Below are 23,280 nucleotides of genomic sequence, written 5' to 3' on the forward strand. Positions count from 1 at the left end.
GACTATGATTTAATGTTCATAAGAAAATTGACTCAGTGTTATGTTTTTTTTTCCAGGACTGGGTTTGGACAGTTTCAGCACCAGCTGGGTTCACTGAACAGGCTTTTTTTTTTTGGTGAACAGTTTAAAAGTAATCTCTCTCTGTGACTCTGTAGTATAGAGTAATGTGGCAATGATTAGGGGCTGGGGAAGGATGGGTAGGAGGAGCCTCTTCTGAAAAAGGATAGCTCAGAACAGGTCATTTAAAAAAAAAAAAAAAAATAGAAGCAATGAATGTGAACTACAGTAATTCATTTTTTGGGACTATGAACTTCAAAATACAAAATCATGAATGTGAATCAATTCATTTTAACCTGTGTGAACTTAACTTTTAGCTAGCTCTTATGATTGTAGAAACACTGTTCAGCGCCGAAGCACATTGCATGATCATGATCGTCATACTCACAGACAATGAGATGGACAATATACTTCATCACTGAAACTATAACGTTTTGGGATGATTAAAGGTTCAAGCAGCAATAGCTTGGCTGTCTAAATCATAGGTATCGTACATTCATATGTAGATTATAATTAGAGAGTTTTACTTACACAAGGACTTTGATTTCAATTTATAAGAAAGAAAAAGAGATATAGCAGGTTTTATCTCTTTTGGACTGTAGTGTATCAAGTACAGATTGATATAACACAGATTGGGTTTTATTTTGTGTCTAATTATGTTAAACTAACATCATTTTAGTGTTATTACACTAATTTTAATGTCATTACACATACAACATAATTTCATATATCTTATCTCTAACCTCATTCCCATCTCATCGTATATCTCATCTTGTATTTCTTACACTATATGTGATTCTATTCTCATCCTCATATATATCATCTCATCTTTCATTTAATATTCATTTAACATCTCATATATCTCTCATCTCACACATCTCATCTTGTATTTCATACATACGACTTCATCCCTCATCTCATACCTATTTTACTACATCTACAGTTTATTTTTTATACTACTTTCTTTATTCTACTCTCATTTCATACAGCTTACTTCTGAAGCTCATTTCTATATCATTTTATATTTCCTACATCATCATCTCATATCCATGTCATCTGATATATCGTAGTTCTCAAATCCATAGTATTTCACATTTCTTACATATAATCACATCTCGTGTTTCTCATATAATCTCATCTATTCTTCTTCTCATGTCAAATCATTTTATATATTGTATCTCTCATGATATCTAATTTCTTTTACATAATCTCATTCTTATTTCATCTCATACTTCTTATGTATTATATAATTTTATATACCTTAATCCAGTTTTCTCATATATCATCTCTATAGAATCTGTCACATGTACTGTATGTTATCCCATATTTTTTATATATCATCTGATTTCTCTAATCATCATCCCATCTCATGTTTCTCTCATCTACTTCATATATCTCATCTCTATTTTATATTCATGTTATATATTTTACCCCAATCCCATATCACTATTTTAGATTTCTTACATCTCATCCCAGATCTGATTTATAGTTTCTTATATATCATCCCATCTCCATATCATCCAGTATGTCTTATTTATTGTCAAATTCTCATATCATGTAATATGTCGTACATATCATCTCATATCTCATCGCATAGTTGTCATGTATCAGCTCATTTTACATCTAATCTCCGTATCATGTCATGTTTCTTACATAACATCTCTAAACTTGTATCATATTTCTATATATGGCATATCTTATATGATTTTCTCATATCTAATTTCTCATATCATAATTCATATGTAAAGATTTTACGCTTTAAGCTTTTACAGATATGGAATGTCTGGGAATCTGGAATAAGTGACAACCTGGACTGAACTAAAGAGACTGAAGTAAAGAGAGCTGAAATGTGACTTTGTTGAAACAGACAAGGGCTTCTTTTACCTCTATGGGCAGGGACCATTTCCTCCCCCCCCCCCCCAACCCCCTTCTTCCCTTCCTCACTCCCTCCCTTGATTTCTCTTTTTCAAGGTCTTTATATCGTTCTCCTCCTTCCTCCCTTACTCCCTTACTTCTCTATGCCATCTTTCTCTTACTCTCTCTCTTTCTCTCTCTCTGTCACATCTCTCCCATGCTGACTCTTGCTTTTTGGGATTCTGGCAGAGGAACTGAGAGTGTGTGTTTAATCCACAGGTCCTCTGTGTGTGTGTGTGTGTGTGAGGGTGAGTGTGTGTGTGTGTGTGTGTGTGTGTGTGTGTTAGCTAGAGGTCCTGTGGTCGTTGCGACTTCAAAGCAGAAACCAGAGTCTCTCCACAGTCTGCAGCTTCCCTATAAATCACACTAATCATATTGCAGGGGAACACACATATGTATACACAGCCGCAACAGATATAGAGAGAATGAGATAGAAATGAGAGTGAAATCTTAATGAAAAAGGGTTAGTGTAAGTTACTGTAACGGATATCAGATAAAAGAATAAAAAATATTGGCAGGTACAAAGTGAGGAAGTGAAAACTGAATGTGATAATGCAAGAGAAGGTAGACTGGAATGAAGTAAAGAGGAGATTTTTGGCAGAGACGAAGTTGAAAGAATTGAGTAACAGCAGTAAAAGGCCAGTCTTTCATTGAATTTGCCATAGAATAAACAGGGTGTTGCCAGCCAAGCCCTTAGTGAATTTATTTATGTAACTAGATTCTCTCTTCTGTTATATATGCAACTATGCAGTTGAATCAAATAATGTCTCTTGTGTGCTTTAACCAAAGACTGAATTTCTATGTCACTATTACTTTGTTTTGTTTGAATTTCTTTCTGTGAAATTGCTGTTTGTTCTGCTTGTCCTGGATAGAGATGAACCGTCATTCTTATATTATAGAGAGGAAGGTATATCAATGAAATGATGATTCCGTGGTTTGGGACAGTGAGTGGACTTAGAAATCTCTGTTGATATTAAATTCTTACATGGATGATCTGTCTTTCTTTCCCATGTAACTCAGCTTTCATTGGCAGAGTCACAATCTGGTAGATCTCGAATTGTCAGGAGGTCAAAAGGCTCCAATTGTAAAGTTTTCGACACTTACAAGATGACCTCAGTGACCTTTCCCCTGGGTGCCTTCACTGACATGAAACGGCCCAGTCTTATGGAAGTGGAATAAAAATGGTTGAACTAGACTTTCTCTGACATACTGTTGTTGTTGTTACTTACAACCATTAAATAAATTTTCAAAGAAGATATGAGCCAGTAAAAAAGTGAAACTGAGGACACATGGTGACAGTGAAGCTTCTGGTTTTCGAATCTTTTTCAGTTCATACTTGGTTTTGAAGAGTATGGAGGAAAGAATAAGTTTTACACTTACAAGATTGCTAAGATAATTGCTAATAGTAAACCATAATTAAAACAGTTTGAAATAGATTAAGCTAAAAAATGTACAGTATGGTGTTTACCTTTGCTGTGTATCTTTCAGACATATTTGTGGAGCCATAATGCAACATACCAATGTGGAAGAGAAGTTTTTATTATGTTTCATTAAGTTGTCAACTCATAGGTTTAGGTGTAAGATATGTGGCCATTGATACAGATGTTTGAACAGGAAACATTGGTGCATCCTTTTGGCTGTTAATATTCATTGGAGTAATGATATAAACGACACAAGAACTTGCTTCTATTTGTACGAGGTTGCTCCTTGCGCTCTCAGTCAAGTAAATTACTTTTGTTGGTTGTCTTACTCCAAAATAACACATACTGTACACTTGGGTGGAGTCAGCTCTCTATCATGGGCCTCTGGTGGAGCCTGCTGCATATTCTAGCATTTCTGTTTGCCTGTCCAATAACCACAGAGGGATTTTGACAGAAAAATGGGTTATTACTCAAATAATCTGAAAACTAAGCTGTTTACATTGGATGAGCATACAGTGCATTTTGAGTAATATACTGTGCATATTTCTGACATCTAGGCAGCTAGCCTACATTGCTGACAGCAACTTGTCTTTGGAGATTTGACTTAATATTCCGTCTCTTACTCAAATTGATATGAACAACCTGACCTGGGACTTTGTTTGGACAAACTTATCTTGGACTTCAGACTGACGGATCTCCAGCTGCTGCTGTGGCTCGAACATGGAGTTTTTAGAGCTGATCCTCTGTAACATGAAGTTTTAAGGGCTGATATTTCGTCTCACAATGCCTGAGAACCGCAGCAGTCAGCACAGCATCACAATGGGTGGTAGATCGACATCCTCCCTTCAGCCATAAAACAAATAGCTCTTTATCCAAGAATGTCTGTGTGTCTGTGTGTGTCTGTGTGTGTGTGTGTGTGTGTGTGTGTGTGTGTGTGTGTGTGTGTGTGGTGTGTGTGTGTGTGTGTGTGTGTGTGTGAGAGAGAGAGAGAGAGAGTGTGTGTGAGTGTACAGGAGCAACTGTTTGCATCTGAGTAAGAGCAGACATGCATGTGTTTACCTTTTTCTCACATAATGATGTGAATGCACACATTGTATGTAATTCTGGAGTTAATTGGAGCCATGTCAACATAGAGTCCATATCTGATATATACTATGTGATCTATACATCCATATGTATGTATGTATGTGTATATATATATATATATATTGTCATAATAAGATTGATTAATGAATTAATGAAGCATTTAAGCTTAATAGTAACAAGCGATCAAATGACAATGTGTAATGTGAAAGGGGTTGATTGTAGTTATGAATCCACAGATTATTATCATCCGACAGCAGTTTTCCTCAGCTAAACAGCATCTTTCAGCTCATTGTTTTGGTTTAGTGGCCCTCAGCATTACTGTTTTGGTGAACTCTCACCATCGCCATCACCGTTGTTTCAAGCAACAGACAGCTGTTTTAACAAAAAGGAGACTGAACACATGCTACCTGCCCATCACCAAACAGTAAATAAACAAAGTTAGCAACTAGCTGGTGAACACAGTGGAGCATTTAGCTACTGATGAACCTGATATTGTTTTTTTTTTTTCCTCTCAGGAATAAGTGGAGAGCTGCCCCCAAGGCGCCTAAAAATATGGAATATGTAATAATGAAACTTTGTGCAGACATTTACGTCAGATGAATCCTATTGAATTTGACCAAAAAATAATAGAAAATCTGTAGCGCTGCATTATTACTGGGGTTTCTAAGGAACTATAATTCTAACCGTGTATGCATATTAAAATTGAAAAATGCATACAACATGGAGGAAGTAGCTACTTGAGATATAAATACTGTAAATATACTAAATTGTGGTAAACTATATTCAAATATTCATACTTATGCAGGCATGAAAGAAATTGTATTCATGAGCATTGTATTGTATGCACTGTATTGATGAGGATAGTGTCGATAGTACAGTAAGTACGGGATGTTGAGAGACATCTGCAAAATCCAATTGTAATGTGCAGATAAAATCAGCTGTAAGGACAAACTGGATGCATAGACACAGGAAACCGAGGATGACAGCATGAGCCAGAGAGGGCTCGCTCACTCCCGCAGGAAGAATCAGGTGCCAGAGTGAAAAAAAAGCAGACAAAACAGAAAGACCGAGAGAAGAGAGAAAGAGAAATAGAGACCAAGAGGGAAAAAGCCTGTGTATATTCTCATTTGTCCAGGTGTGGCGAGTGACTCCAACGACTGTCGTTATAACACAATAGAGCACTAACGAAGTGGAAACCAATTTTCCACCAACGACAGTCATGCAAACGACTGTTGTTGACACTTGGAGCACAAAAGGGAACCAGTAACATCATCATCCTTGTGAACGCCCACAAGAGGTTAAATACCTGGGTCTTCACACCAGAAAGTAGGACCAGTCCTAGCCTGGTCAGATGCGTACACGAACTGATGAAGCCTCTTGGATGAGAGGTGAAACGTCTTCCCAGACAAATAACCTAGTCCAGTTGTTTTCGATTTAAAAAACTCCTTTAGGAGACCAAGAGGGAGAGACTAAGCTCGGGTTACCACAACCATGCCAATGAGTGGTGTGTTTACATGGTACCACACCACGAGGCTTTTAACCACAGACGTGGCACTGCTCAGTGTGTGTGTGTGTGTGCGCGTGCAGCTGTGTGCACGTGTATTCTCTGTTACTGAAACACTCACCACATGCATGCCTGCGGATAAAGATTCAACATGTTTCAATATGAAACCTGTGATTTTGAACTGCAAACGTAGTCCTAATGAAATCGTCGACTAATTTAGTTTTACAGACAGGTGAAACTCAAACCAAAATCCCCTGTAGGCCTGTGTCAATACCCATTACATTACACCATAATGAATCCCATTACTTTTTTCAACTGAACTGAATTTTTTTCTTTTTTTTTTAATGTGTTCATATATAGGTTGTAATTTTCATTACATCAGCAAACATTATTACACGCAGGATAGTTGTGATTATGTTTCAAAACTATACATATAAGAAAATCTTGTTTAGAACAGAGGAACAGAAAGAAACTGTGTCAGTCTGGCTTTATAACAAGAGAATCCAAAGAGACAAATATAATGTGTTTATTCCAGTTGTATCTGGATGAAATCCTGGACTCTCTGTTGTAATGGTCTTCTTGCAGTTCCGTTTCAATGTGCCTCGTGCATGACGTTTGCTTGGACAAGATGGATTCACCAAGCTGTCTTAACCGCACAAACGTTACGTTAAATGATAATGAATGAATGCCAGCTGTTCAAGTTACAGTCACAAAAATGTCACCAAAGACCAAAAAGCAGACTTTCATATCACTGAGCTTCAAGCATCAGCTGATGATGACACTTGGTATTAGGAGACCTGAAGCACAGCTGCTGAAAACATGTCACCACAGCACAGGTAAAGACTGATTGATATTTAAACTTCAAATTCATTCATATTAAGACACTGTCATTGAAGTCAAATGAGTTTTCTTATGCTGTGGAGATGATCTGTGCATGACTCATACAACAGGTGTGGCCCACTTGGGATGGATTCACTTGAAAATTATTAGTGCAGCTTTAATCCCTTTAATACACAAGATTTTTTTTCTTATTTATGGGGAACTTTATGAGAGGAAGTAAGAATTACAGGGAGTGAAGGGATGATAACATAGTGACGGATTAGAAAGACAAACAGAAAGGGCCGGGCAAGGAAAGGTTATGAGAATAATGAGTGAGAAATTTGAAAAAGTGAGGAAAATTAGTGAAAAATATATAAGTGTATACGTAAGCTCTGTTGGCAGGAAAGGGTGGAGGAGAAAAGAGTGAAAGCAGATAGAGAGGGAGACAGGAAGGAAAAGGAGGGTTAGCTAAAGAGTGAGGTGCCAGCGAGGGAGAAGGGGAAAAAGAGAGGGAAGAATAAAGGAAGGAAAGGGAGGGATCAAGCCAAAGAGAAAGGTATAGGTACTGGCCAGGGGAGGGGATGGAGGGAGAAAGAAGGAGGAGAGACGTGGGGGGATGGACAGAGAAGAAGGTAGAGGTGGGGGGTTCTTCAGCTGCTTGCTGAAGAGGAAAGCAGTTGAGGGTAATTGGTTCCTGATGTGAACCTGAGCTTAGTTCTCCAAATAAAAGGCCTTTCTGTCAGCTGTAATGGCTTTTCCATGCTGCACTGCTCTGGTGGGGGCTATGTTAGCATCCTAGCATAGCTCACGACCTGCTTTGAATTAGAAGGTATGCAGTAATACAAGTGTAACGACTGCGATGGCCTGATTAGCAACATAGGTCAGGGACAGCTTTAAAAGTGGGTTTCTGCGACAAAAAAGTCTAATCTGTTGGAGGCGAGATAAGAATCCTGGCATCAAACTGCAAACTGTAAGCTGTGCAACAAAGTACAATACAGTGTGGATTACTGTGCAGCGATTACACTTATGATGTTTGGAATTACGGTAGCATCAAAGCATAATCTGGATATGAATGAATGGATAAATATTAAACAAATAGCATGACTTGTCTGACAGCATGTTGTCACCTTACTTCACACTTTATCCCTATTTTGCAAAAGAGAATGCCAGAAGACTGGTTTGGGCGGCATTTAAAAGAACAGTTTGACATTTTGGGAAATACATATACTCGCTTTGTTGCTGGGAGTTAGCTGAGAAGATTGACACCACACTCTTATATCTGTCTGTGAAATATGAAAATAGAGCCAGGAGATGATTAGTTTAGCTTAGCATAAATCAAGGTGCCAGACAATCAGCAGAGACTCCATAAGTCACAGCTCCCACCCAAGAAATATTCCAGCGCATAACTCCTGTAAAACCACAACTTGTGTCATTTTCAGGCTTGAATGTTAATTACTGAACTTTAGAGGTAATGGTGGATGGATTTTTTTTATTTTTACCTTTGGACTGAGCCAGGCTAGCCGTTTCCCTTTCTGCTTATTTAAGATAACATCTCTGTCTGTAGATAAAATGTTGAACTATTCCTTAAAAAAAATAAAAAATAAAAATCTGTTGGAAAGAGTAAACTGCTGGCTATGTGCTGATGCAGGCCCAAGGAAGAGGAAAAAGATACCGTTTCAAATTCATCTACATTACTGGAGACATGTTCTTAGTGAGAGTCTGAGCCACTACAAACACCAGACCTCACTGACCTCACCGACTCAATAACAAACAGCTGTCACATAACAGCCCTGTGTGTGTTTGAGTGTGTGTGTGTGTGTGTGTGTGTGTGTGTGTGTGTGTTTGCATTTAAGCATGCCAGTTTGCCTGATTGCCTCTTTCTCTGTGGGAGTGTGTTGTGACTGCTGCATGTTTGCTTACCTGGTTGCATGACAGCATTTATTTGAGTGTATATGAGTGTGTGTGTGTGTGTGTGTGTGTGTGTGTGTGTGTGTGTGTGTGTGTGTGTGTGTGTGGTGTGTGTGCGTGCGTGTGTGCGTGTGTGTCTACACATGATGGATTAGGGTTGCAGATGTGGTCCACAGGTGGGTGAAAATGAGAATTGTTCATCTGGTCATGTTGTATTTTGTACTGATAAAGAAATAAAGTAGGGCCATTATGAGCATACTGTAATTACAGGTAACAGGTGATGATATGAGCTGTGGACACAGAGTGTGTGTGTGTGTGTGTGTGCGTGTGTGTGAGTTAAACTGAACAGCATTGCATCAAAGAATGTTCTTTAACAAACACAAATGGGGTTGGCTTGGCTAAGTCAATAAAAAGATAACCTGATATTTCAAAGTAATTTCTTTATTTAAGGTATAGTCCAACATTCCAGAAAAATGGTTATTCGCTTTCTAGTGGAAAATTAGATGAGAAGATTGATACCACTCTAATATCTGCACTATAAATAGCCTATGGTAAGGCTACAGCCAACAAGTGGTTAGATTAGTTTAGCGTTAAGCCTGGAAACAGTAGGAAACAGCCTGGCTGAGTCCAACGGTATCAAAATCAGACTACCTCCAAAGCTCACAAATTCTTAAACTTAAACTTAAATGTTTTTTGTTTTTTTTATATATATATATATATATATATATATGTACAAAAACTGTTAAAATGCACGGCAATGGGGGGGTGGTTGTGCATCTAGAAATCTCTGCTGGTTGTTTGGCAACTGCTCAAAGCCAGGAGATAGTCTCACACAAAACCCATGTATAGCGGCACCTTGTTTTTACGCCTAGGTGTTTGAATGGATCAAACAAACAAGATGTAACATGTTAATTGGTCAGTTTTGGAGGTGCTAACGGACAGAGCCAGGCTAGCCGTTTCCTGTCTTGCTATGCTAAGCTAAACTAAACAGCTGCTATATTGTAGCCTTATATTTAATGGGAAGATATGAGTAGCATCGATCCTCTCAAACTTTTGCCAGAAAGTGAATATCTCCCAAAATGTCCAACTATTCCTTTAATCCTTTCTGATCCACAGTGGAATGAAAACTCAACAGTGACCTAAATCTGAGTGTCTTAATTACCACGTTTTTGTCTCATTACAATTTAACGATTAAACGTTTTTCTCCTTTTACAATGAAAAGCCTGGCAATGACGACAACGCTGTGTGGTTTAGGACCCAGTAAAACATTATACAAGAGTCCATTACAAAAGGAACACTTCATCACTGATACAGTCATCAGCAGAAAGAGAGGCCATTACCATGTATCACCACCTGGAAGGGAGGAAGTCACCATGGACAATCTGTCATCTCCATCTCATAGCTCCTCTACTCTGACAACAAGAGAGAGGGAGAGAGAGAAAGAGATGCTGAGCGGCTCATGTGCACACACTGTTACACAGACAGTCTGACTGTCATCATGTGCATCTGGTCTGTGTAATTTAGACTGTCAGATAGTCATCGTGACAATAAAATGTCTGAGTCACAGGAGAGAAGATAGAAAAGGTGGACGTTTGGTTTACTAAGATGTGATGCTAAATTTGGAAAAAAGGAATTTATTTATTTTACTCAAGGGTCAAAGTCTCCCCCACAGACAGGAAGTCCTCCCTGTCAGCACTTGTAAAACATCCATTTTGTTGCTTAGTACCTAGATAATAAAGAACAGTAAAATACCGCAGAAACTGTGTATTACTGAATACATCTTATTTTGAAATTTAGATGATAAATGTGTTTTTCTTAAATTATGTCTCATTATTGTTATGTTATATTCATATGGAGGCCTTTCATATCCAAGCATATTGTATCTATATGAACGGTAGCTCATAATCACCTCTTTTCACGCTCCTACCTAAGAGTTTTTATTTACTTTGTGATGTCATTCATCTCCCTGCCCCCGGGCTGTTTATGTAGCCTTTTCTCTCTTTCTCCCCGTCCACTTTTTTCTTCCATTTCCTCTATTTCACCCAACCTAACCCCTCGTTCTCTTTCACTCTTTGGCTCCACTACTGAAATTTAACTCTCTTTTGAAACCCCTGTGCCTCCCTCTCCTCTCTCCTCGTCCAAATCGCTTAACTTCTTCTGTCTAATTTAATTCTCTCATTGTCTAATTCTCTCACCACCCACAACATGGAGTGATTCTTTATTCGTCTCTCAATGCTCAGAGGTCTGAAATAACCTTTGTATTTGGAGCTAGTGCTTGAGTAGAGCAGTTCTTGCTTAAGGACCTTTGTCTGCCTAAATACACAAATTGAAAATGTCAAGCCTCCCTTATCTACATAACTAAATGTCACATGGAGAGAGACCTGGCTGCATGCTTTTTAAACGAGAGCGAGACTGTATACCACAGTGTTATCACATAGAGTTTGCATAAGAGCAGCATTGCTCTTCCAGGGCCCTTACAGTATTGAAAAACTTCATCATGTTACTGTCCACAAACACTGAGCTGACATTTGAGATACTTCAGTCTTCAGTTTGGTTTAAAAAGCCAGAGTCTACAGTCATGCTCTGTTGGGCTGTACTTAGATGGTGCTTTAAGCTAAATGCTAACATCAGCATGTAAATATGATCACGGTGACAATGCTAACAGGCTGATGCTAAGCACGTGTAATGCTTGCCGTGTCCTCCATACTGATTCAAAGTGTTAGCATGCTAATATTTGCTATTGAGCACTGAGCTGAGGCTGATAGGATCCTCGTTAGTTTTGCATGTGTTTGGTCATAAACCCCACAGTCCAAAGACATGCAAATGGAGACTAGGCTAATGGGATACTCTAAATTGACCATAGGTCCATAGGTGTGGCTGTGAGTGTGAATGGTTGTCTGTCCCTATGTGTTTGCCCTGTGATTGACTGGCGACCTGTCCAGGGTGTACCCCGCCTCTCGCCTGAAAAGATGCTGGGATAGGCTCCAGACCCTACTAGAGGATAAGCGGTAGAAAATGGATGGATGGATGGATGGTCATAAAACAAAATATTGGAGAAATTGAAATTTTGAGATCATAGAATCACCTCTGTCACTAGGAGCGATCCTGTGGGCATAATGAATACCTGTACCACATTTCATGACAATCCGTCCAATACTTGAGGCGTTTCACTAAAAGCCAAAAGTGTCGACCTGCTGGTGATGCCACAGATAAAGTATGACGCACCAAAAACAGAACTAAAGACACAGGTCTAAAGTCAGAAGAACATAATTCCGGTGATATCAGCAGTAGCAGCCCCATATTTCTCTCTATTGTGACATGACATGATTTAAAATTGATGGTTTGGTCATAGCTGGAGAATATACTCTGATTCCATCTTCAAAGTAGGGAATAGTTTATGATGATGACAGATAAACAACATGTACAAACAGGCTTACGTCTGCCTGCAGCCATGTAAGCTTGAGTCTCCCCCTTGTACAGTAGGTGGGATTCTCCTTTGGCTGACTGCGAGATGTTTGCTTTCCATTGTGGGATACCACGGTTTAAATTTGGTCTGGTAGATTTGTGTGAAATAGAAGAGCTTCTATCACAACAAGAGCACAAATGTAGCACAGTGGTTATGCAAGTATTTTGACAAATCACTCAAAGCAAACAGATTTCCCCATTGCTGGGTTCTGTGTGGTTCTGCTCATTCCTGGAGTGTGCCAGACTCGCACATACTGCACAACACCACTTTCTATTTCAGATCTCCATCGAGATTAAAATCTTGAGAAGGCATTTTGTATTTTCCTTTTTTTTCCTCCCTTCTTTTTCTCCAGAAAAATGTTGTCATGCTCTCAGCTTTGAGGGGCAAAAGAGAGCCACAAGGCTGAATGGGAACCAATGAAAATCTATGTGGGTGGCAGAGAAACTCGATACAAACTACAGAGGTTATACTGAATTTTGTGGTGGGATAGTTACAGAGATGTGAGAGATTTTTAGATTTCCATAATCCTGGGATCAGACTACATGACATTTAGGTCTTTTGAGATGGTCACCAGTTCAAATTAAGCAATCGTGGTGCCTTAATTCTGGCCGTGACTATGCCAAGGGACATGTCAGACTGTACGCTGAGCACAGAATATTCAGTCTTACAGTCTTTTGCAACCCTGCCTCCCGGAAAATATCTGTCTATATTACTAAATTGTTTCCAGTTATGTTGCGGTGACATTTATCAATTGCACCACAGTCACAGTGAGGTTGTTGAGGGTGATGGAGGGTGTACAAAGGGCAGGACTGTGACACCAGAACCTGGGTTTGCATCTTGGCTCCTGTGTATGGTTAGGTTTAAGCAACAAAACACTTGGGTTAAGGTTAGGGTGAAGATCATGGTTTTGGTTAATCTTACCAAACATATTATGTGAACTTTATGCGTATCAAATGGAATTAGAAATCACGGCGTCACTCCAGAAGATGGATGGAGAGATCACGGCAGAGATAACGGCAGCAGAGACATCGTAGATTATGTCAGACAAACTCCAAAAATGAGGTGGTCCATAAATGCTACCAACCTTACTCTCTGAAACTGCCCCCACTGGTCATGTGCTAAACCCCATCTCACGTAGTCTCTGTGACATCACCCATAGGTTACTGAGGAGCTGTTTTGAAGCTCAGAGTGAGCTGCTCTGCCATCACCATCTTGGCAGGGCCTGACTCAACCTAACTTTCGGCTAATCCAAAAATGATCAAAGAGCAGGGGCGCGTCTGGAGCAAGCATATCCTCACCCAAGTGTCACTCAAAGCGATACCAGTCTGTAAATATGTTTATTTCTGCTGTAAAGTTGGGCATTTTAACATGGGAGTCAATGGGGATTGACTCACTTTTGGAGCCAGACTCAAGCCAGCCATTCTAGGAACTGCCATTTTTGGCACTTCTGTGTTGGCTTCATTTTTTTGCCCCGGAGGTTGCCACTTGATGGTTGCTTGGATGTATATCAGAAACCTTAGAGAAAAGGATGATATGGATAGTTGGGAGCACAGAGCATAGTCAGCGTCAGTTTATTTTAACCATGAACATAATCTTTCTCCAGTCTTTATCAGTTAGTACATGTGGCTAAAGATAACCAAATGTTAATCATAATGAAAGCACTCAAATTGGTCAATTAGAAAGGAAATGACAAATTATCTCTTTTTTTCATCATTTAGGCTATTTTGGAGGACATGCATGAAGTCCCAGGGTCACCAGGCAGGAGGGGCCAGAGACAAGTCTTCCAGGACCAGAAATGTCACAGATGTTGTCAATGGGTGAGAGAAGGCAAAAAAAAAAAAATTCCTCGCATTGTAAGCTTTTGCGTCTGCATCTCATCAGGCATCCTAGATATGGAACTGGATGTCTTCCAGTATGATGGGATAAAACATCTGCTCGATTGAGACATTTTCAGGCTTTGAAAGGTACTGCCTGGTGGTAAACTCCATCTTGATGTATAGGCGATACCTTGAGGACAGTGGTGCGACATTATCTATCTGCAATTGGTCCTAAATAGAATTCACTGTAAATTATATATTTAACTTAATGAGACAAATGAGAAAATGTCATATTGTTCACAAGGTATCGTGGCTTTAACACCCCATTTCATTCCACAGCCGTGGTGGTTGGTTTACTACAAACACCTCACTAAGTGCTCACAGATGGTGCAAAGTTGGCAGACATAACTGTCCCCACCAAAATTCTTTCTCATAACCTGAGAACTTCATAGGAGGAAGAGGTTTTGAACTTCACTTGGACACCAGCACCGGCAGACAGGAGGAAATATTTCTAATATATTATATGGAAGGTTAATTGGTAAGGAATACAATATGTCTTTGAGTCCCTCGGTGTCAGTCTCACGCTCTCTTTTTTTCTCTCTGCCTCACTCCACCCCTCTCTCTCCCTTCCTGTCTCTCTCTTAACAAGTTACTGAAAAAAAATGTGTTTCCAATTAGGCGCTGAGGCAAAAAAGAACAACTCTCAACTGCAGCACTACAAGAAATGTCTTTGGTAACATGGTATTTACATCTTCAAATGGATATTTTTACATAAACCAAGTGGAAAAATGTTAGTTGGGGTAATAAAAAAAAGAGGTTTCACCTGTTTTCAGTTTTAAGATTACAGTACAAGAAAAAAAAAAAAAAAGGCCTGAGGGTCTATGAAGATTATTTGCAGTGAAATTAGGCTTTTACAAAATAAGATGCTGCTCTGTATTTTGATGCTTTTGTTATCTTTTTAAAGTGTGTGTGTGTGTGTGTGTGTGTGTGTGTGTGTGTGTGTGTGTGTGTGTGTGTGTGTGTGTGTGATTGTGTGTGTGATTGTGTGAGCGCGTGACGTCATTTGCAGACAAAGGTCCTCTGCTGAAGAGTGTGTGTGGCAGTCGGTCGGTCAGTGAGAGAGAGAGGGAGCTTGGTGGAGCCGCCGCGCCAGCGCAGAGAGGCACCGAGACGCAGCAGAGCATCAGGGGGGAAAAGAGAAATAAATAAAACAACTTAAAAAAAAAGACACACACAGCGACATACTGGTGGGAAACAATCGGAAGATATATTGCTTTGCTGCAGGGACATAAAATGAAAGGGTTACCTGGCTGTATTTTGGATTTGGAGTCTTGCATTACACCGCTGCGACTTTGACACAAGAGCTGCGCAGGCAGAGTCTCTAGGAGTTGTCTGTTGGAGGGATTTCAGGCACCACGGATCAAACTTGAGTTGGACATCCAGGAACCAGTCAGGGAGTAAGCTAAACTACCTACCTACTGCTCTCACTGGAAAGGAAGACGCTGTAAGTATTGCATTTATTTTCCTGCTCATTGACTGAATCTTTCTAAATTCCAAATTTGATCCATATTTTAAAAAGTTTTCTCTTTGGCTCACTTTAGTGCGTCCTCATGTGCAAGCACGATGTGGGCATCTTTACATAATCAAAGTGTACCTGCCACGTAGACGTGGCGAGAAAGCATTAGTTTCAGATAAAGGCTTTGATGGCATTAGCAGATGCCTGAACGCGCTGGGCGCACCGTTATGTCGACTGGAGACGCTCGGTCGTGCGCCCATAGGGGCTGAGACCGAGGACGCGGTTGGAATGAAGGACTTGTTGCGCCAGAGCTGGGCTCTTTATCAAACTGTGAGACTGGAGCAATATTTGTGGAAGGGAGTGAGCGGAAAAAAAACACAAGCGGGCGTTGGGTCTGGGAGTCAAAGTTTGACATCTGTCTTGATTTTCCACGCTGATCTGCATTCAGAGAATGTGTTTGGAATTTTCTTTAGAATTTCTTCATTGAGTCTGCCAGATGTAGCCCCCCCCCCCCCACCTATGCTTTGTTTAAAAAAAAAAAAAAAAAAAAAGTTAAAAGCATCAGTTATTGAAGAGGAAACACGTGTGTTTTTAGATTCAGTAATTTCTAAAACAGGATGACCAGCTCAGCAGCATATTGATAGTCCTCTAACATTTCTATTGGTGTTGGCATCAGTGTTAGCTACGCCTTGATGCTGTCTGCTACCAGCAGGAGTCAATACACACATACTGTGCCTTGCACTCAGGCGGTGACAGTCTACAGCAGCTTTACTCCTCACTAACTGTGTTAAAGATGTGACATAGTCAAATGTGGAGAGGTGGTTTGGTCCTTCCGCTACAATGAGATCAGAATTTCTAGACTTGTGATTCTCAGGCTCACTAACAATGTTAAACCTCACTTTCCTCACTTTCACTGAGCATGCAGATTGACAACTCAGAGAGTCAGATTTGAGCAGAGAGCATTGGGTTATGTGATTATTGCCTTTATGTGACAGAAATATAAAGACTTGAGTTGATGTGTCTCAAAGTAAAAAGTCAAAATTGACAAAAATATTTCAACATTTCACATCAACTGTCCTATCAATCTTTTATCTGGGATACTTGATCCCTGCATCGAGTTCATCGAGTTCTGACCAGGTGCTTTATGAATGATTACAGCCAAAGATACATCACGCGAACAGGTGGTGATTGTCTTTTTTTCAGTCACTTGAAATGTGCATGTGAAGAGGATATTATCCAGTGTAAGTTTAGCCTGCAAAGAAATGTTTATGGGTTCCTGGTGTGAATGAAACTGAAGCTGTGCATTGCGGATAAGAAAACCTCATTTGGCTCTTGTGGGGTGCATGGTGACTCTGTTTTTCTTCCCTAACTTGTTATGTTCGATGAAACCGTCCCAACATTTTGGCCCAAATTGGAATACATCAGCAACTACTGACCAGGCCGCTGTGAAACGGGGAGTTTGTGTCCCGCAGAGGAGAATTTCTGATCTCCCTGGAGACTCTTAGCATTTCATTCAAAGCAGGTCAGTTCAAAAATTGTCACTTGACCAACAATGAAACGTGATAGAATGAAACTAATTGAACAATATTCGAACAACGGTTTGATTGCTGTGAAATTTGTAGTGTGTGTTTGCTGAAATTCTTCATAGAAGGTCTCATAAAGATTGCAGAAGTAAAGTTTAGGTAAAGTTTCCATCAGTCTCTATAGACCCTCACTATGTAGAGTTAGCAGTGACAGACTGCAGCATAAGGGGAACTGATCACTCTAAACTTTGAGAAAAGTGGAACAATTATAGCTAGAATACAAAAATAGAGGATTTTGGTGCATTTTATTCATTGCATGATGCTTCCCTTATTGCTGCATTCAGAGCAAGTTCCTTGTTTACCATAAACAAAAACAAATGGCTGGAGCACCATGACATTTGCTCTGGGTAGTCATTATCCCAACAGGATCCTTGGTGATCTTTTTCAGTTGTTTTTTAACTGACTGTGAAACATATGCTCCTGATATGCTAACCTTTCCCTTTTGATGTCACCTAATTAATCTGGGGTTCAAATGGTCAGCATTTGTTTGTGTGTGTGCGTGTGCGTGTGTGTGTGTGTGTCTGTGTGTGTGTGTGTGTCTGTGTGTGTGTGTGTGTCTGTGTGTGTGTGTGTGTCTACTTGTGTATTCACAAGGGAGAGCATGGACACTGTTTACCCACCACCCACTGCCACAAACGTCAGGGGTTCTTTGATGGTATAGTGGCGTGTGAGGAGCATTTACACTTCTGTAGATAGATGAGCTCAGCGGCTTTCAGGCTGTTTTAATTAAGGAATCCACATTTCTCAAATCATGCTTTCCCACACTGAATGAGTAACACTTGCTAACTGCTGACTCAATACAGCTTCTTTCTTTTCTCCTGGTGCATAAGGGAACTTTTGAACATTTTGAATTTTTGGGCCCATTTTCATCTGACTGTATGACCCCCTATGGAGTCAAATACATATTGACATTAAACCAGGCTGAGATAAATCCAGCTGGAGGTGGGATAGGGTAACCAGAGCACAGGGTCTTCAGTGTTTTCAGCTTGGGGCTAAAATTTTAACATTTAACCTTTCCACTTTAGACATGAAGAAATATTGTTGCTCTTTATTGGGAAATTTCTCAGAAACAGGGCTGCAGTTCACTTGGTGTCCTGACCTTGGGTTTATTGAACCACAGCCAGTTTTTATTGCTTATAGATATTTCTTAATTCAGTCGTTCTTAGCCATTTGTTAAAATCACTTCAGGAATGTGCAAACAGCACATTAAAGACTGAAAGAAAATCAAATCTGAAGTGATACCTTACCTTTATAGTTACGACATGAGGGGATAAGTGAGAGATAGAAGAGAAGAGATGACAGGGAGAGACCGAGACACAAAAACTGTGTGGAAAAAATCAAAATGCTGCCTCCTGATGACTGCCTTCACATACAAAAGCAATCTGCAAGAGGCTGCACTGCTGTTAAATTTAATGAACTATATTTTACTTCATGTGCAGTCTTCCAAACTCTCCTGTATCTTTAGATTTAGCCATTTGTCACCATGGATATGACACACCAGCTCTCCAGTTATGGGGACGGGATAGTTCTCAGGAGCTCGGTGGTTTCCTTAGAAACAAGACGGGCAATCAGTCCATAATGTTCTGATTGATAGATTTCATCCAAAAGTTAATCCACAACTACTGAGATGCTGAAAGGAAAGTTAAAAGGGATAAGCTGATGCTTCTGACCTCCAGCCTTCGCGGTAAACTAAACAAAACTCCCACAGCAAAGACTTATCGTCTCCCATGAAGATGACTGTTTTATGTTTCCCTGCATGAGCTCTGACATCCGTCAAAAGAGAGAGTCCTTGAAACATCTGTGTTGTGATTACTGACAGCGCAATTTCTCCTCCCCCTCGTCTAAGGACCCGCATTCCACCCATTCTTACTCCCAACGTCCACACTGCTCCCACATTCAAGCAGGTAGCAGAGTCACATTTTGTGAGCTATCAAATTCCTTTCATGTGCATGTGAACAGGGAAAAGATTCAAGCAAAAGTCCTGCCCGTTCAAACAGCGCAAAGAATATTAAAGATACAGAAAACATCTGTATTATCACCAACATTATCGCTTTACATTTATATACATGCTTATTTGTGGGGCTTCGCAGTCAAAGCACTTCTCTTTGCAGTATTGTTCCTCGGTTCCTGCAGATCATGTGTCTGTAGACCACAGACCACTACCTCTTCTTCAACTAAAGAACTGACGTCTTAAAAAATTAAAAAAAAAATAACGTTGCACCACAATGCATGTGTCCCTCATGAACCTCTGCTGCTGATCATACTTTTGGTTTGCAGCGAGTAGCGTCTGGAGTCACGCACAAAGTGGTCAGTCGCCAGTGTGCCAGAAAGCTATACACTTGAATTACAATCAGTGATAGCCGGATCCTAAAAGCCTACCTGTCTGTAACTGTCCCCCTGACGCCTTATTATGTTTTTTGTTCTGTGCTATCATATACCTCTGGGTAGTCGACAGCAACTATTGTGAAGGTCTGGAAGGTCCACACTTGCCCTCTTTAGACTGAACAGAGGAGGAAAAAGATAAAGTGCTGTGAAAAATCAATTTGTTTAAAACTGTGAGTACAACATGAGCTACCCACAGGGCTTCAAATCCACTGGAATCAATTAAAAAGAAAAAAGAAAAAAAGATGGAGACCTCCTCTGCTCACATTGCCTTCTTTGTGATCACTGCCCAAAGAGACCAGAGCAGACATTGTTGAACCAGGAGACTGAAAAGTATTACATAGTAAAACATTCTGCATGTACCTATTGAAATATGGCTCTGTGGTCATTTCTGTTTTGGTCGAGGAAGTCTTTCTTCACAAAGTGTTTCCTGATAGCAATGATACAGAAAGGTGCTGTTATACAAAAATAGGGTGTAGCCTATATGCAAAGAACATCATGGCACGAAAGGGAGCGGAGCTTCTGCCGCCACCTCATCCGGTGTTGCTCTATCAGCGCAGTTCGGATGTACAGGCGTATATCATGCCCACTTGCTGCTGATCCATTTGAGGTTTCCTGTATGCTTGACATGATTTGACATAAAGTTCACATAGTGTATATTAGCTGTGTGTTCTGCGCAAGCATGAGATGCAAATATTCTCTTAAAACCCTCCTGTGAGTCATTTAACTGTCAGCTAATGTATACATAAACTGTGGGCTTTTTTTTTACAGGAAACTGCCCATATCAGTTTGACAACACTACTGTCATTATGTGTGCGTCTCAGGGCGTTTTCACACCTAAAGTTTGTTTACTCTGGTCTGATTCAGACGATGCATTTGTAAACTTGTAGCATTTACCCCCTCGGTTTTGGTTTGCTTTCACACTGAGAAAAGATTCAAGCCAACCAAAAGGCCTCATTACAAACGAGAGAATGAGAGAGAACCTTCAATCTGATAAGTTATTGGTCAGATTGTCTGGCTAGAAGGAACGAAAGCAGAGGAAGAAAGAGAAAAGCAGACAGGCAGATACTGTTTCGGAAGTCTGTGAATGCTAGTCGACCACCATTTCCTCATGCAGACTCATGCCCACTGTCCACAATCATTAAAGTGTATATACGGCTGCACTGTTTGCCTTGCAGTAGCTGCCAGTGCAGTCCAATCCTGTAGCACCGTAGACACATCTCTTGGTGTAAAAAAAAAAAAAAAAAAAAAAACTCTACTTTGTAGAATGGTGACAGGTTTGTTCAGTTAAAATGATCAAAGAAAACTTATGTATAGTGTCTTTCCTGTAAGCGTCCCAGGGATTCTGTTACCAAAAATTATCCAAATTGTCACATCTTAAAAGAAGATAAAAAACAATATAAAATTATAGCCTAAACCCATGTATGTTAGACAACAGGATGTTGGTCAGAGTAACCAAACGGGCATATCAGCTGATGGTCACACTGTGAGCGAAGCATCTATGAACCACATGCAGTCAGAGCGGCCGCGATGTTTGAAATTTTTTGAGAGCACAAGACACACACAGCCTCAGTGATGCAATATCAGACACTTGTGATTGGCGGGCGCTGGGTCGCATCAGCTGGTGAACCCCCCACCACCACCACCCCATCCCCCCACCCCCTTCACTTCATGCTTCCATGCTGCCCTCCCATTTATTTCCGTCCTTGCAAAATCACTTTCTTCCTCTAGTTTTAATTATGGTGTGTGTGTATGTGTGTGTGTGGAAGGACAGAAAGAGGAACGAAAATCTGCAAGAGTGAGGAAATTTTTCTCTACCCAGCAAAAATCCAGAATATCTGTGAATACTGTATCTGACACGCACTGCAGGTCAGAACATAGTAACAGCACATAGCTTGTCAGATGCTAAAACCTAAAGTAAAGCGTACTATACCTGCATAAAAGCACCTGTCGATGCTGACACTTGACAGTACTCTGTGTCCCATCTTCAGATTCCTGTCGCAGTTTCAGTGATACTTGCTGACTCATCTGTACTGAGCGTGCCCTGATCTCTGTAAGTGTTTGGACAGTGACGCACGCTTTTGATTTGAAGTGAAACAATAACAATGAGATTGCGTTGCTGACATGCTACTTTAATTTGAGGATATTTATATGCACAGATGTGCTGTTAAGGCCACATTTTGTGCACATGTCTATAGAGTTCAAAAGAGCGTTTTCTGCTGCTTGTTAAAAAGACGGCATTTATGGAAAATGGCGCATTCTTCCAGCAAGAGGGAGGCAGAATATTCTGTTGTAAATATTAGTTAAATAGCGATGTTGTTACTTTAAAAAAAAAAAAAACAACTCTTTTGGTAGAGGGCATCTCAATGTAAGGAAGTATTTAATTTGTTGCTTCAGTCATATAATACACTGGACAAGCTTTGAGCCATTAAAAGTAAGCAGGAGGCTGTAGGGAAACAGAAACAGAAAGGTACCTTTGAAACCCTTAAAGAAGAGTGCACACAACCTCAGACTGGGACGAATGTTTACCTTTCATCACAACAACAAAAAAAAAAAAAAAAACTGAAGCGTACAGCCAAGAAGAGGCTTGAATGGGTTGGGGTAAGTCCTTGAATGGCCCGACCAAAGCCCGGACTTGAACCAGAGGAGACCAGAGGAGGGCGGTTCACAGAGCATTCAGTCTCACTGAGTTTGAGAGAGGGTCTGCCAGGAAGAACAGGAGAAACTACCCGAATGCACAAAGCCTATAGAAGACTAATTTGCTGCCAGAAGGTACTTCAACAAAGTACTGAATAAAAGCTCTGAGTACTTGTGTAAACCAGAGATTTCCGTTTTTGATTGTTGATAAATTTAATTTAATCCATTTTAAACTAATTATATAGCATATTAAGCATTTCTTATAATTATTTATAAAAGGCATGTCTTCTTTTTGTCTTCAGTCTGGCCTCCAGCTGGTGAAACATGCTAGGTGGGAATGGGGTCAGGTGACTGGGTTGGCCGGTCAAGAACATTCCAGTGCCTGGCCATAAAAGCCCCATGGTTGTTTTGTCCGTGTGTTAAAGGGCCACAAGTACACTGGTCACCCGTTACGGTTCTGGAGACCCTCAACCTTAAATTTAACTTCACAATCAGTGATTGATTTCGAATGCAATGTGCTGAAGTAGAACCAGATATGTGCCACGTTCCACACGCGCCCCTGTTTTTTACAACACTAACTAGCTGTGTCCTTGGCTTTGCTATTTGCACATTCAAGGGTTTTAGATTATGCACAATGACGCATTTGCAACATTGTGATGTTTTTTTTTTTTTTCCTGCTGCTTTAAATACCTCTATGAAGTCTTGTGCATATTGTACACACCATCTGTCATATCACATGCAAGCATTTCTTTTCATTCAGAGCACAGAGTTAGTGATTTTGACAAGTATTCAGTGATGAATTAGCTTTCTGAGTCAAACCCTGAAATCTCTGCGGGCCGCACTGACGCAACTCCATATTGCATCTGAACTGCGGTGATGTAATCTGTGGGATATTGCCTCCAATAGTGTGATTTCATTACAGGATGGCTGAACACACCCAACAATAAACTGCAGAGAAACATGACACAGATGGCAGAGACTGATTATGTGGATCCAGTCTTTGTTAAATAGTTGGTTATCATTAAAAATACACTAAAGTAATGGCCACATACTGAAAAAGTTCCCCCAGTTCCTCTTGTTTTTGCGTCATCTTGTGGTGTGGGAGGCCTTCGTTTGTAAAAGAAAAACAGCAACATTTCACACAGGTACTCTTCCAGTTATGATTTTCAG

At 40.2% G+C, this 23,280-nt stretch overlaps 1 protein-coding gene across 1 annotated transcript in view; it reads left to right on the forward strand.

The window, feature by feature from the left end:
• Positions 1-23,280, forward strand: part of lpar1 (lysophosphatidic acid receptor 1) — an 82,189-nt gene that overhangs the window by 30,427 nt on the left and 28,482 nt on the right. The window contains exons 3-4 of the mRNA XM_056404228.1: positions 13,894-13,992; positions 15,062-15,496. The gene's annotated coding sequence lies outside the window, so the exon portion shown is untranslated. The remainder of the gene's footprint in view (positions 1-13,893; positions 13,993-15,061; positions 15,497-23,280) is intronic.

Source organism: Seriola aureovittata, chromosome 18, assembly GCF_021018895.1.
Source record: "Seriola aureovittata isolate HTS-2021-v1 ecotype China chromosome 18, ASM2101889v1, whole genome shotgun sequence".
Classification (NCBI taxonomy): domain Eukaryota; kingdom Metazoa; phylum Chordata; class Actinopteri; order Carangiformes; family Carangidae; genus Seriola; species Seriola aureovittata.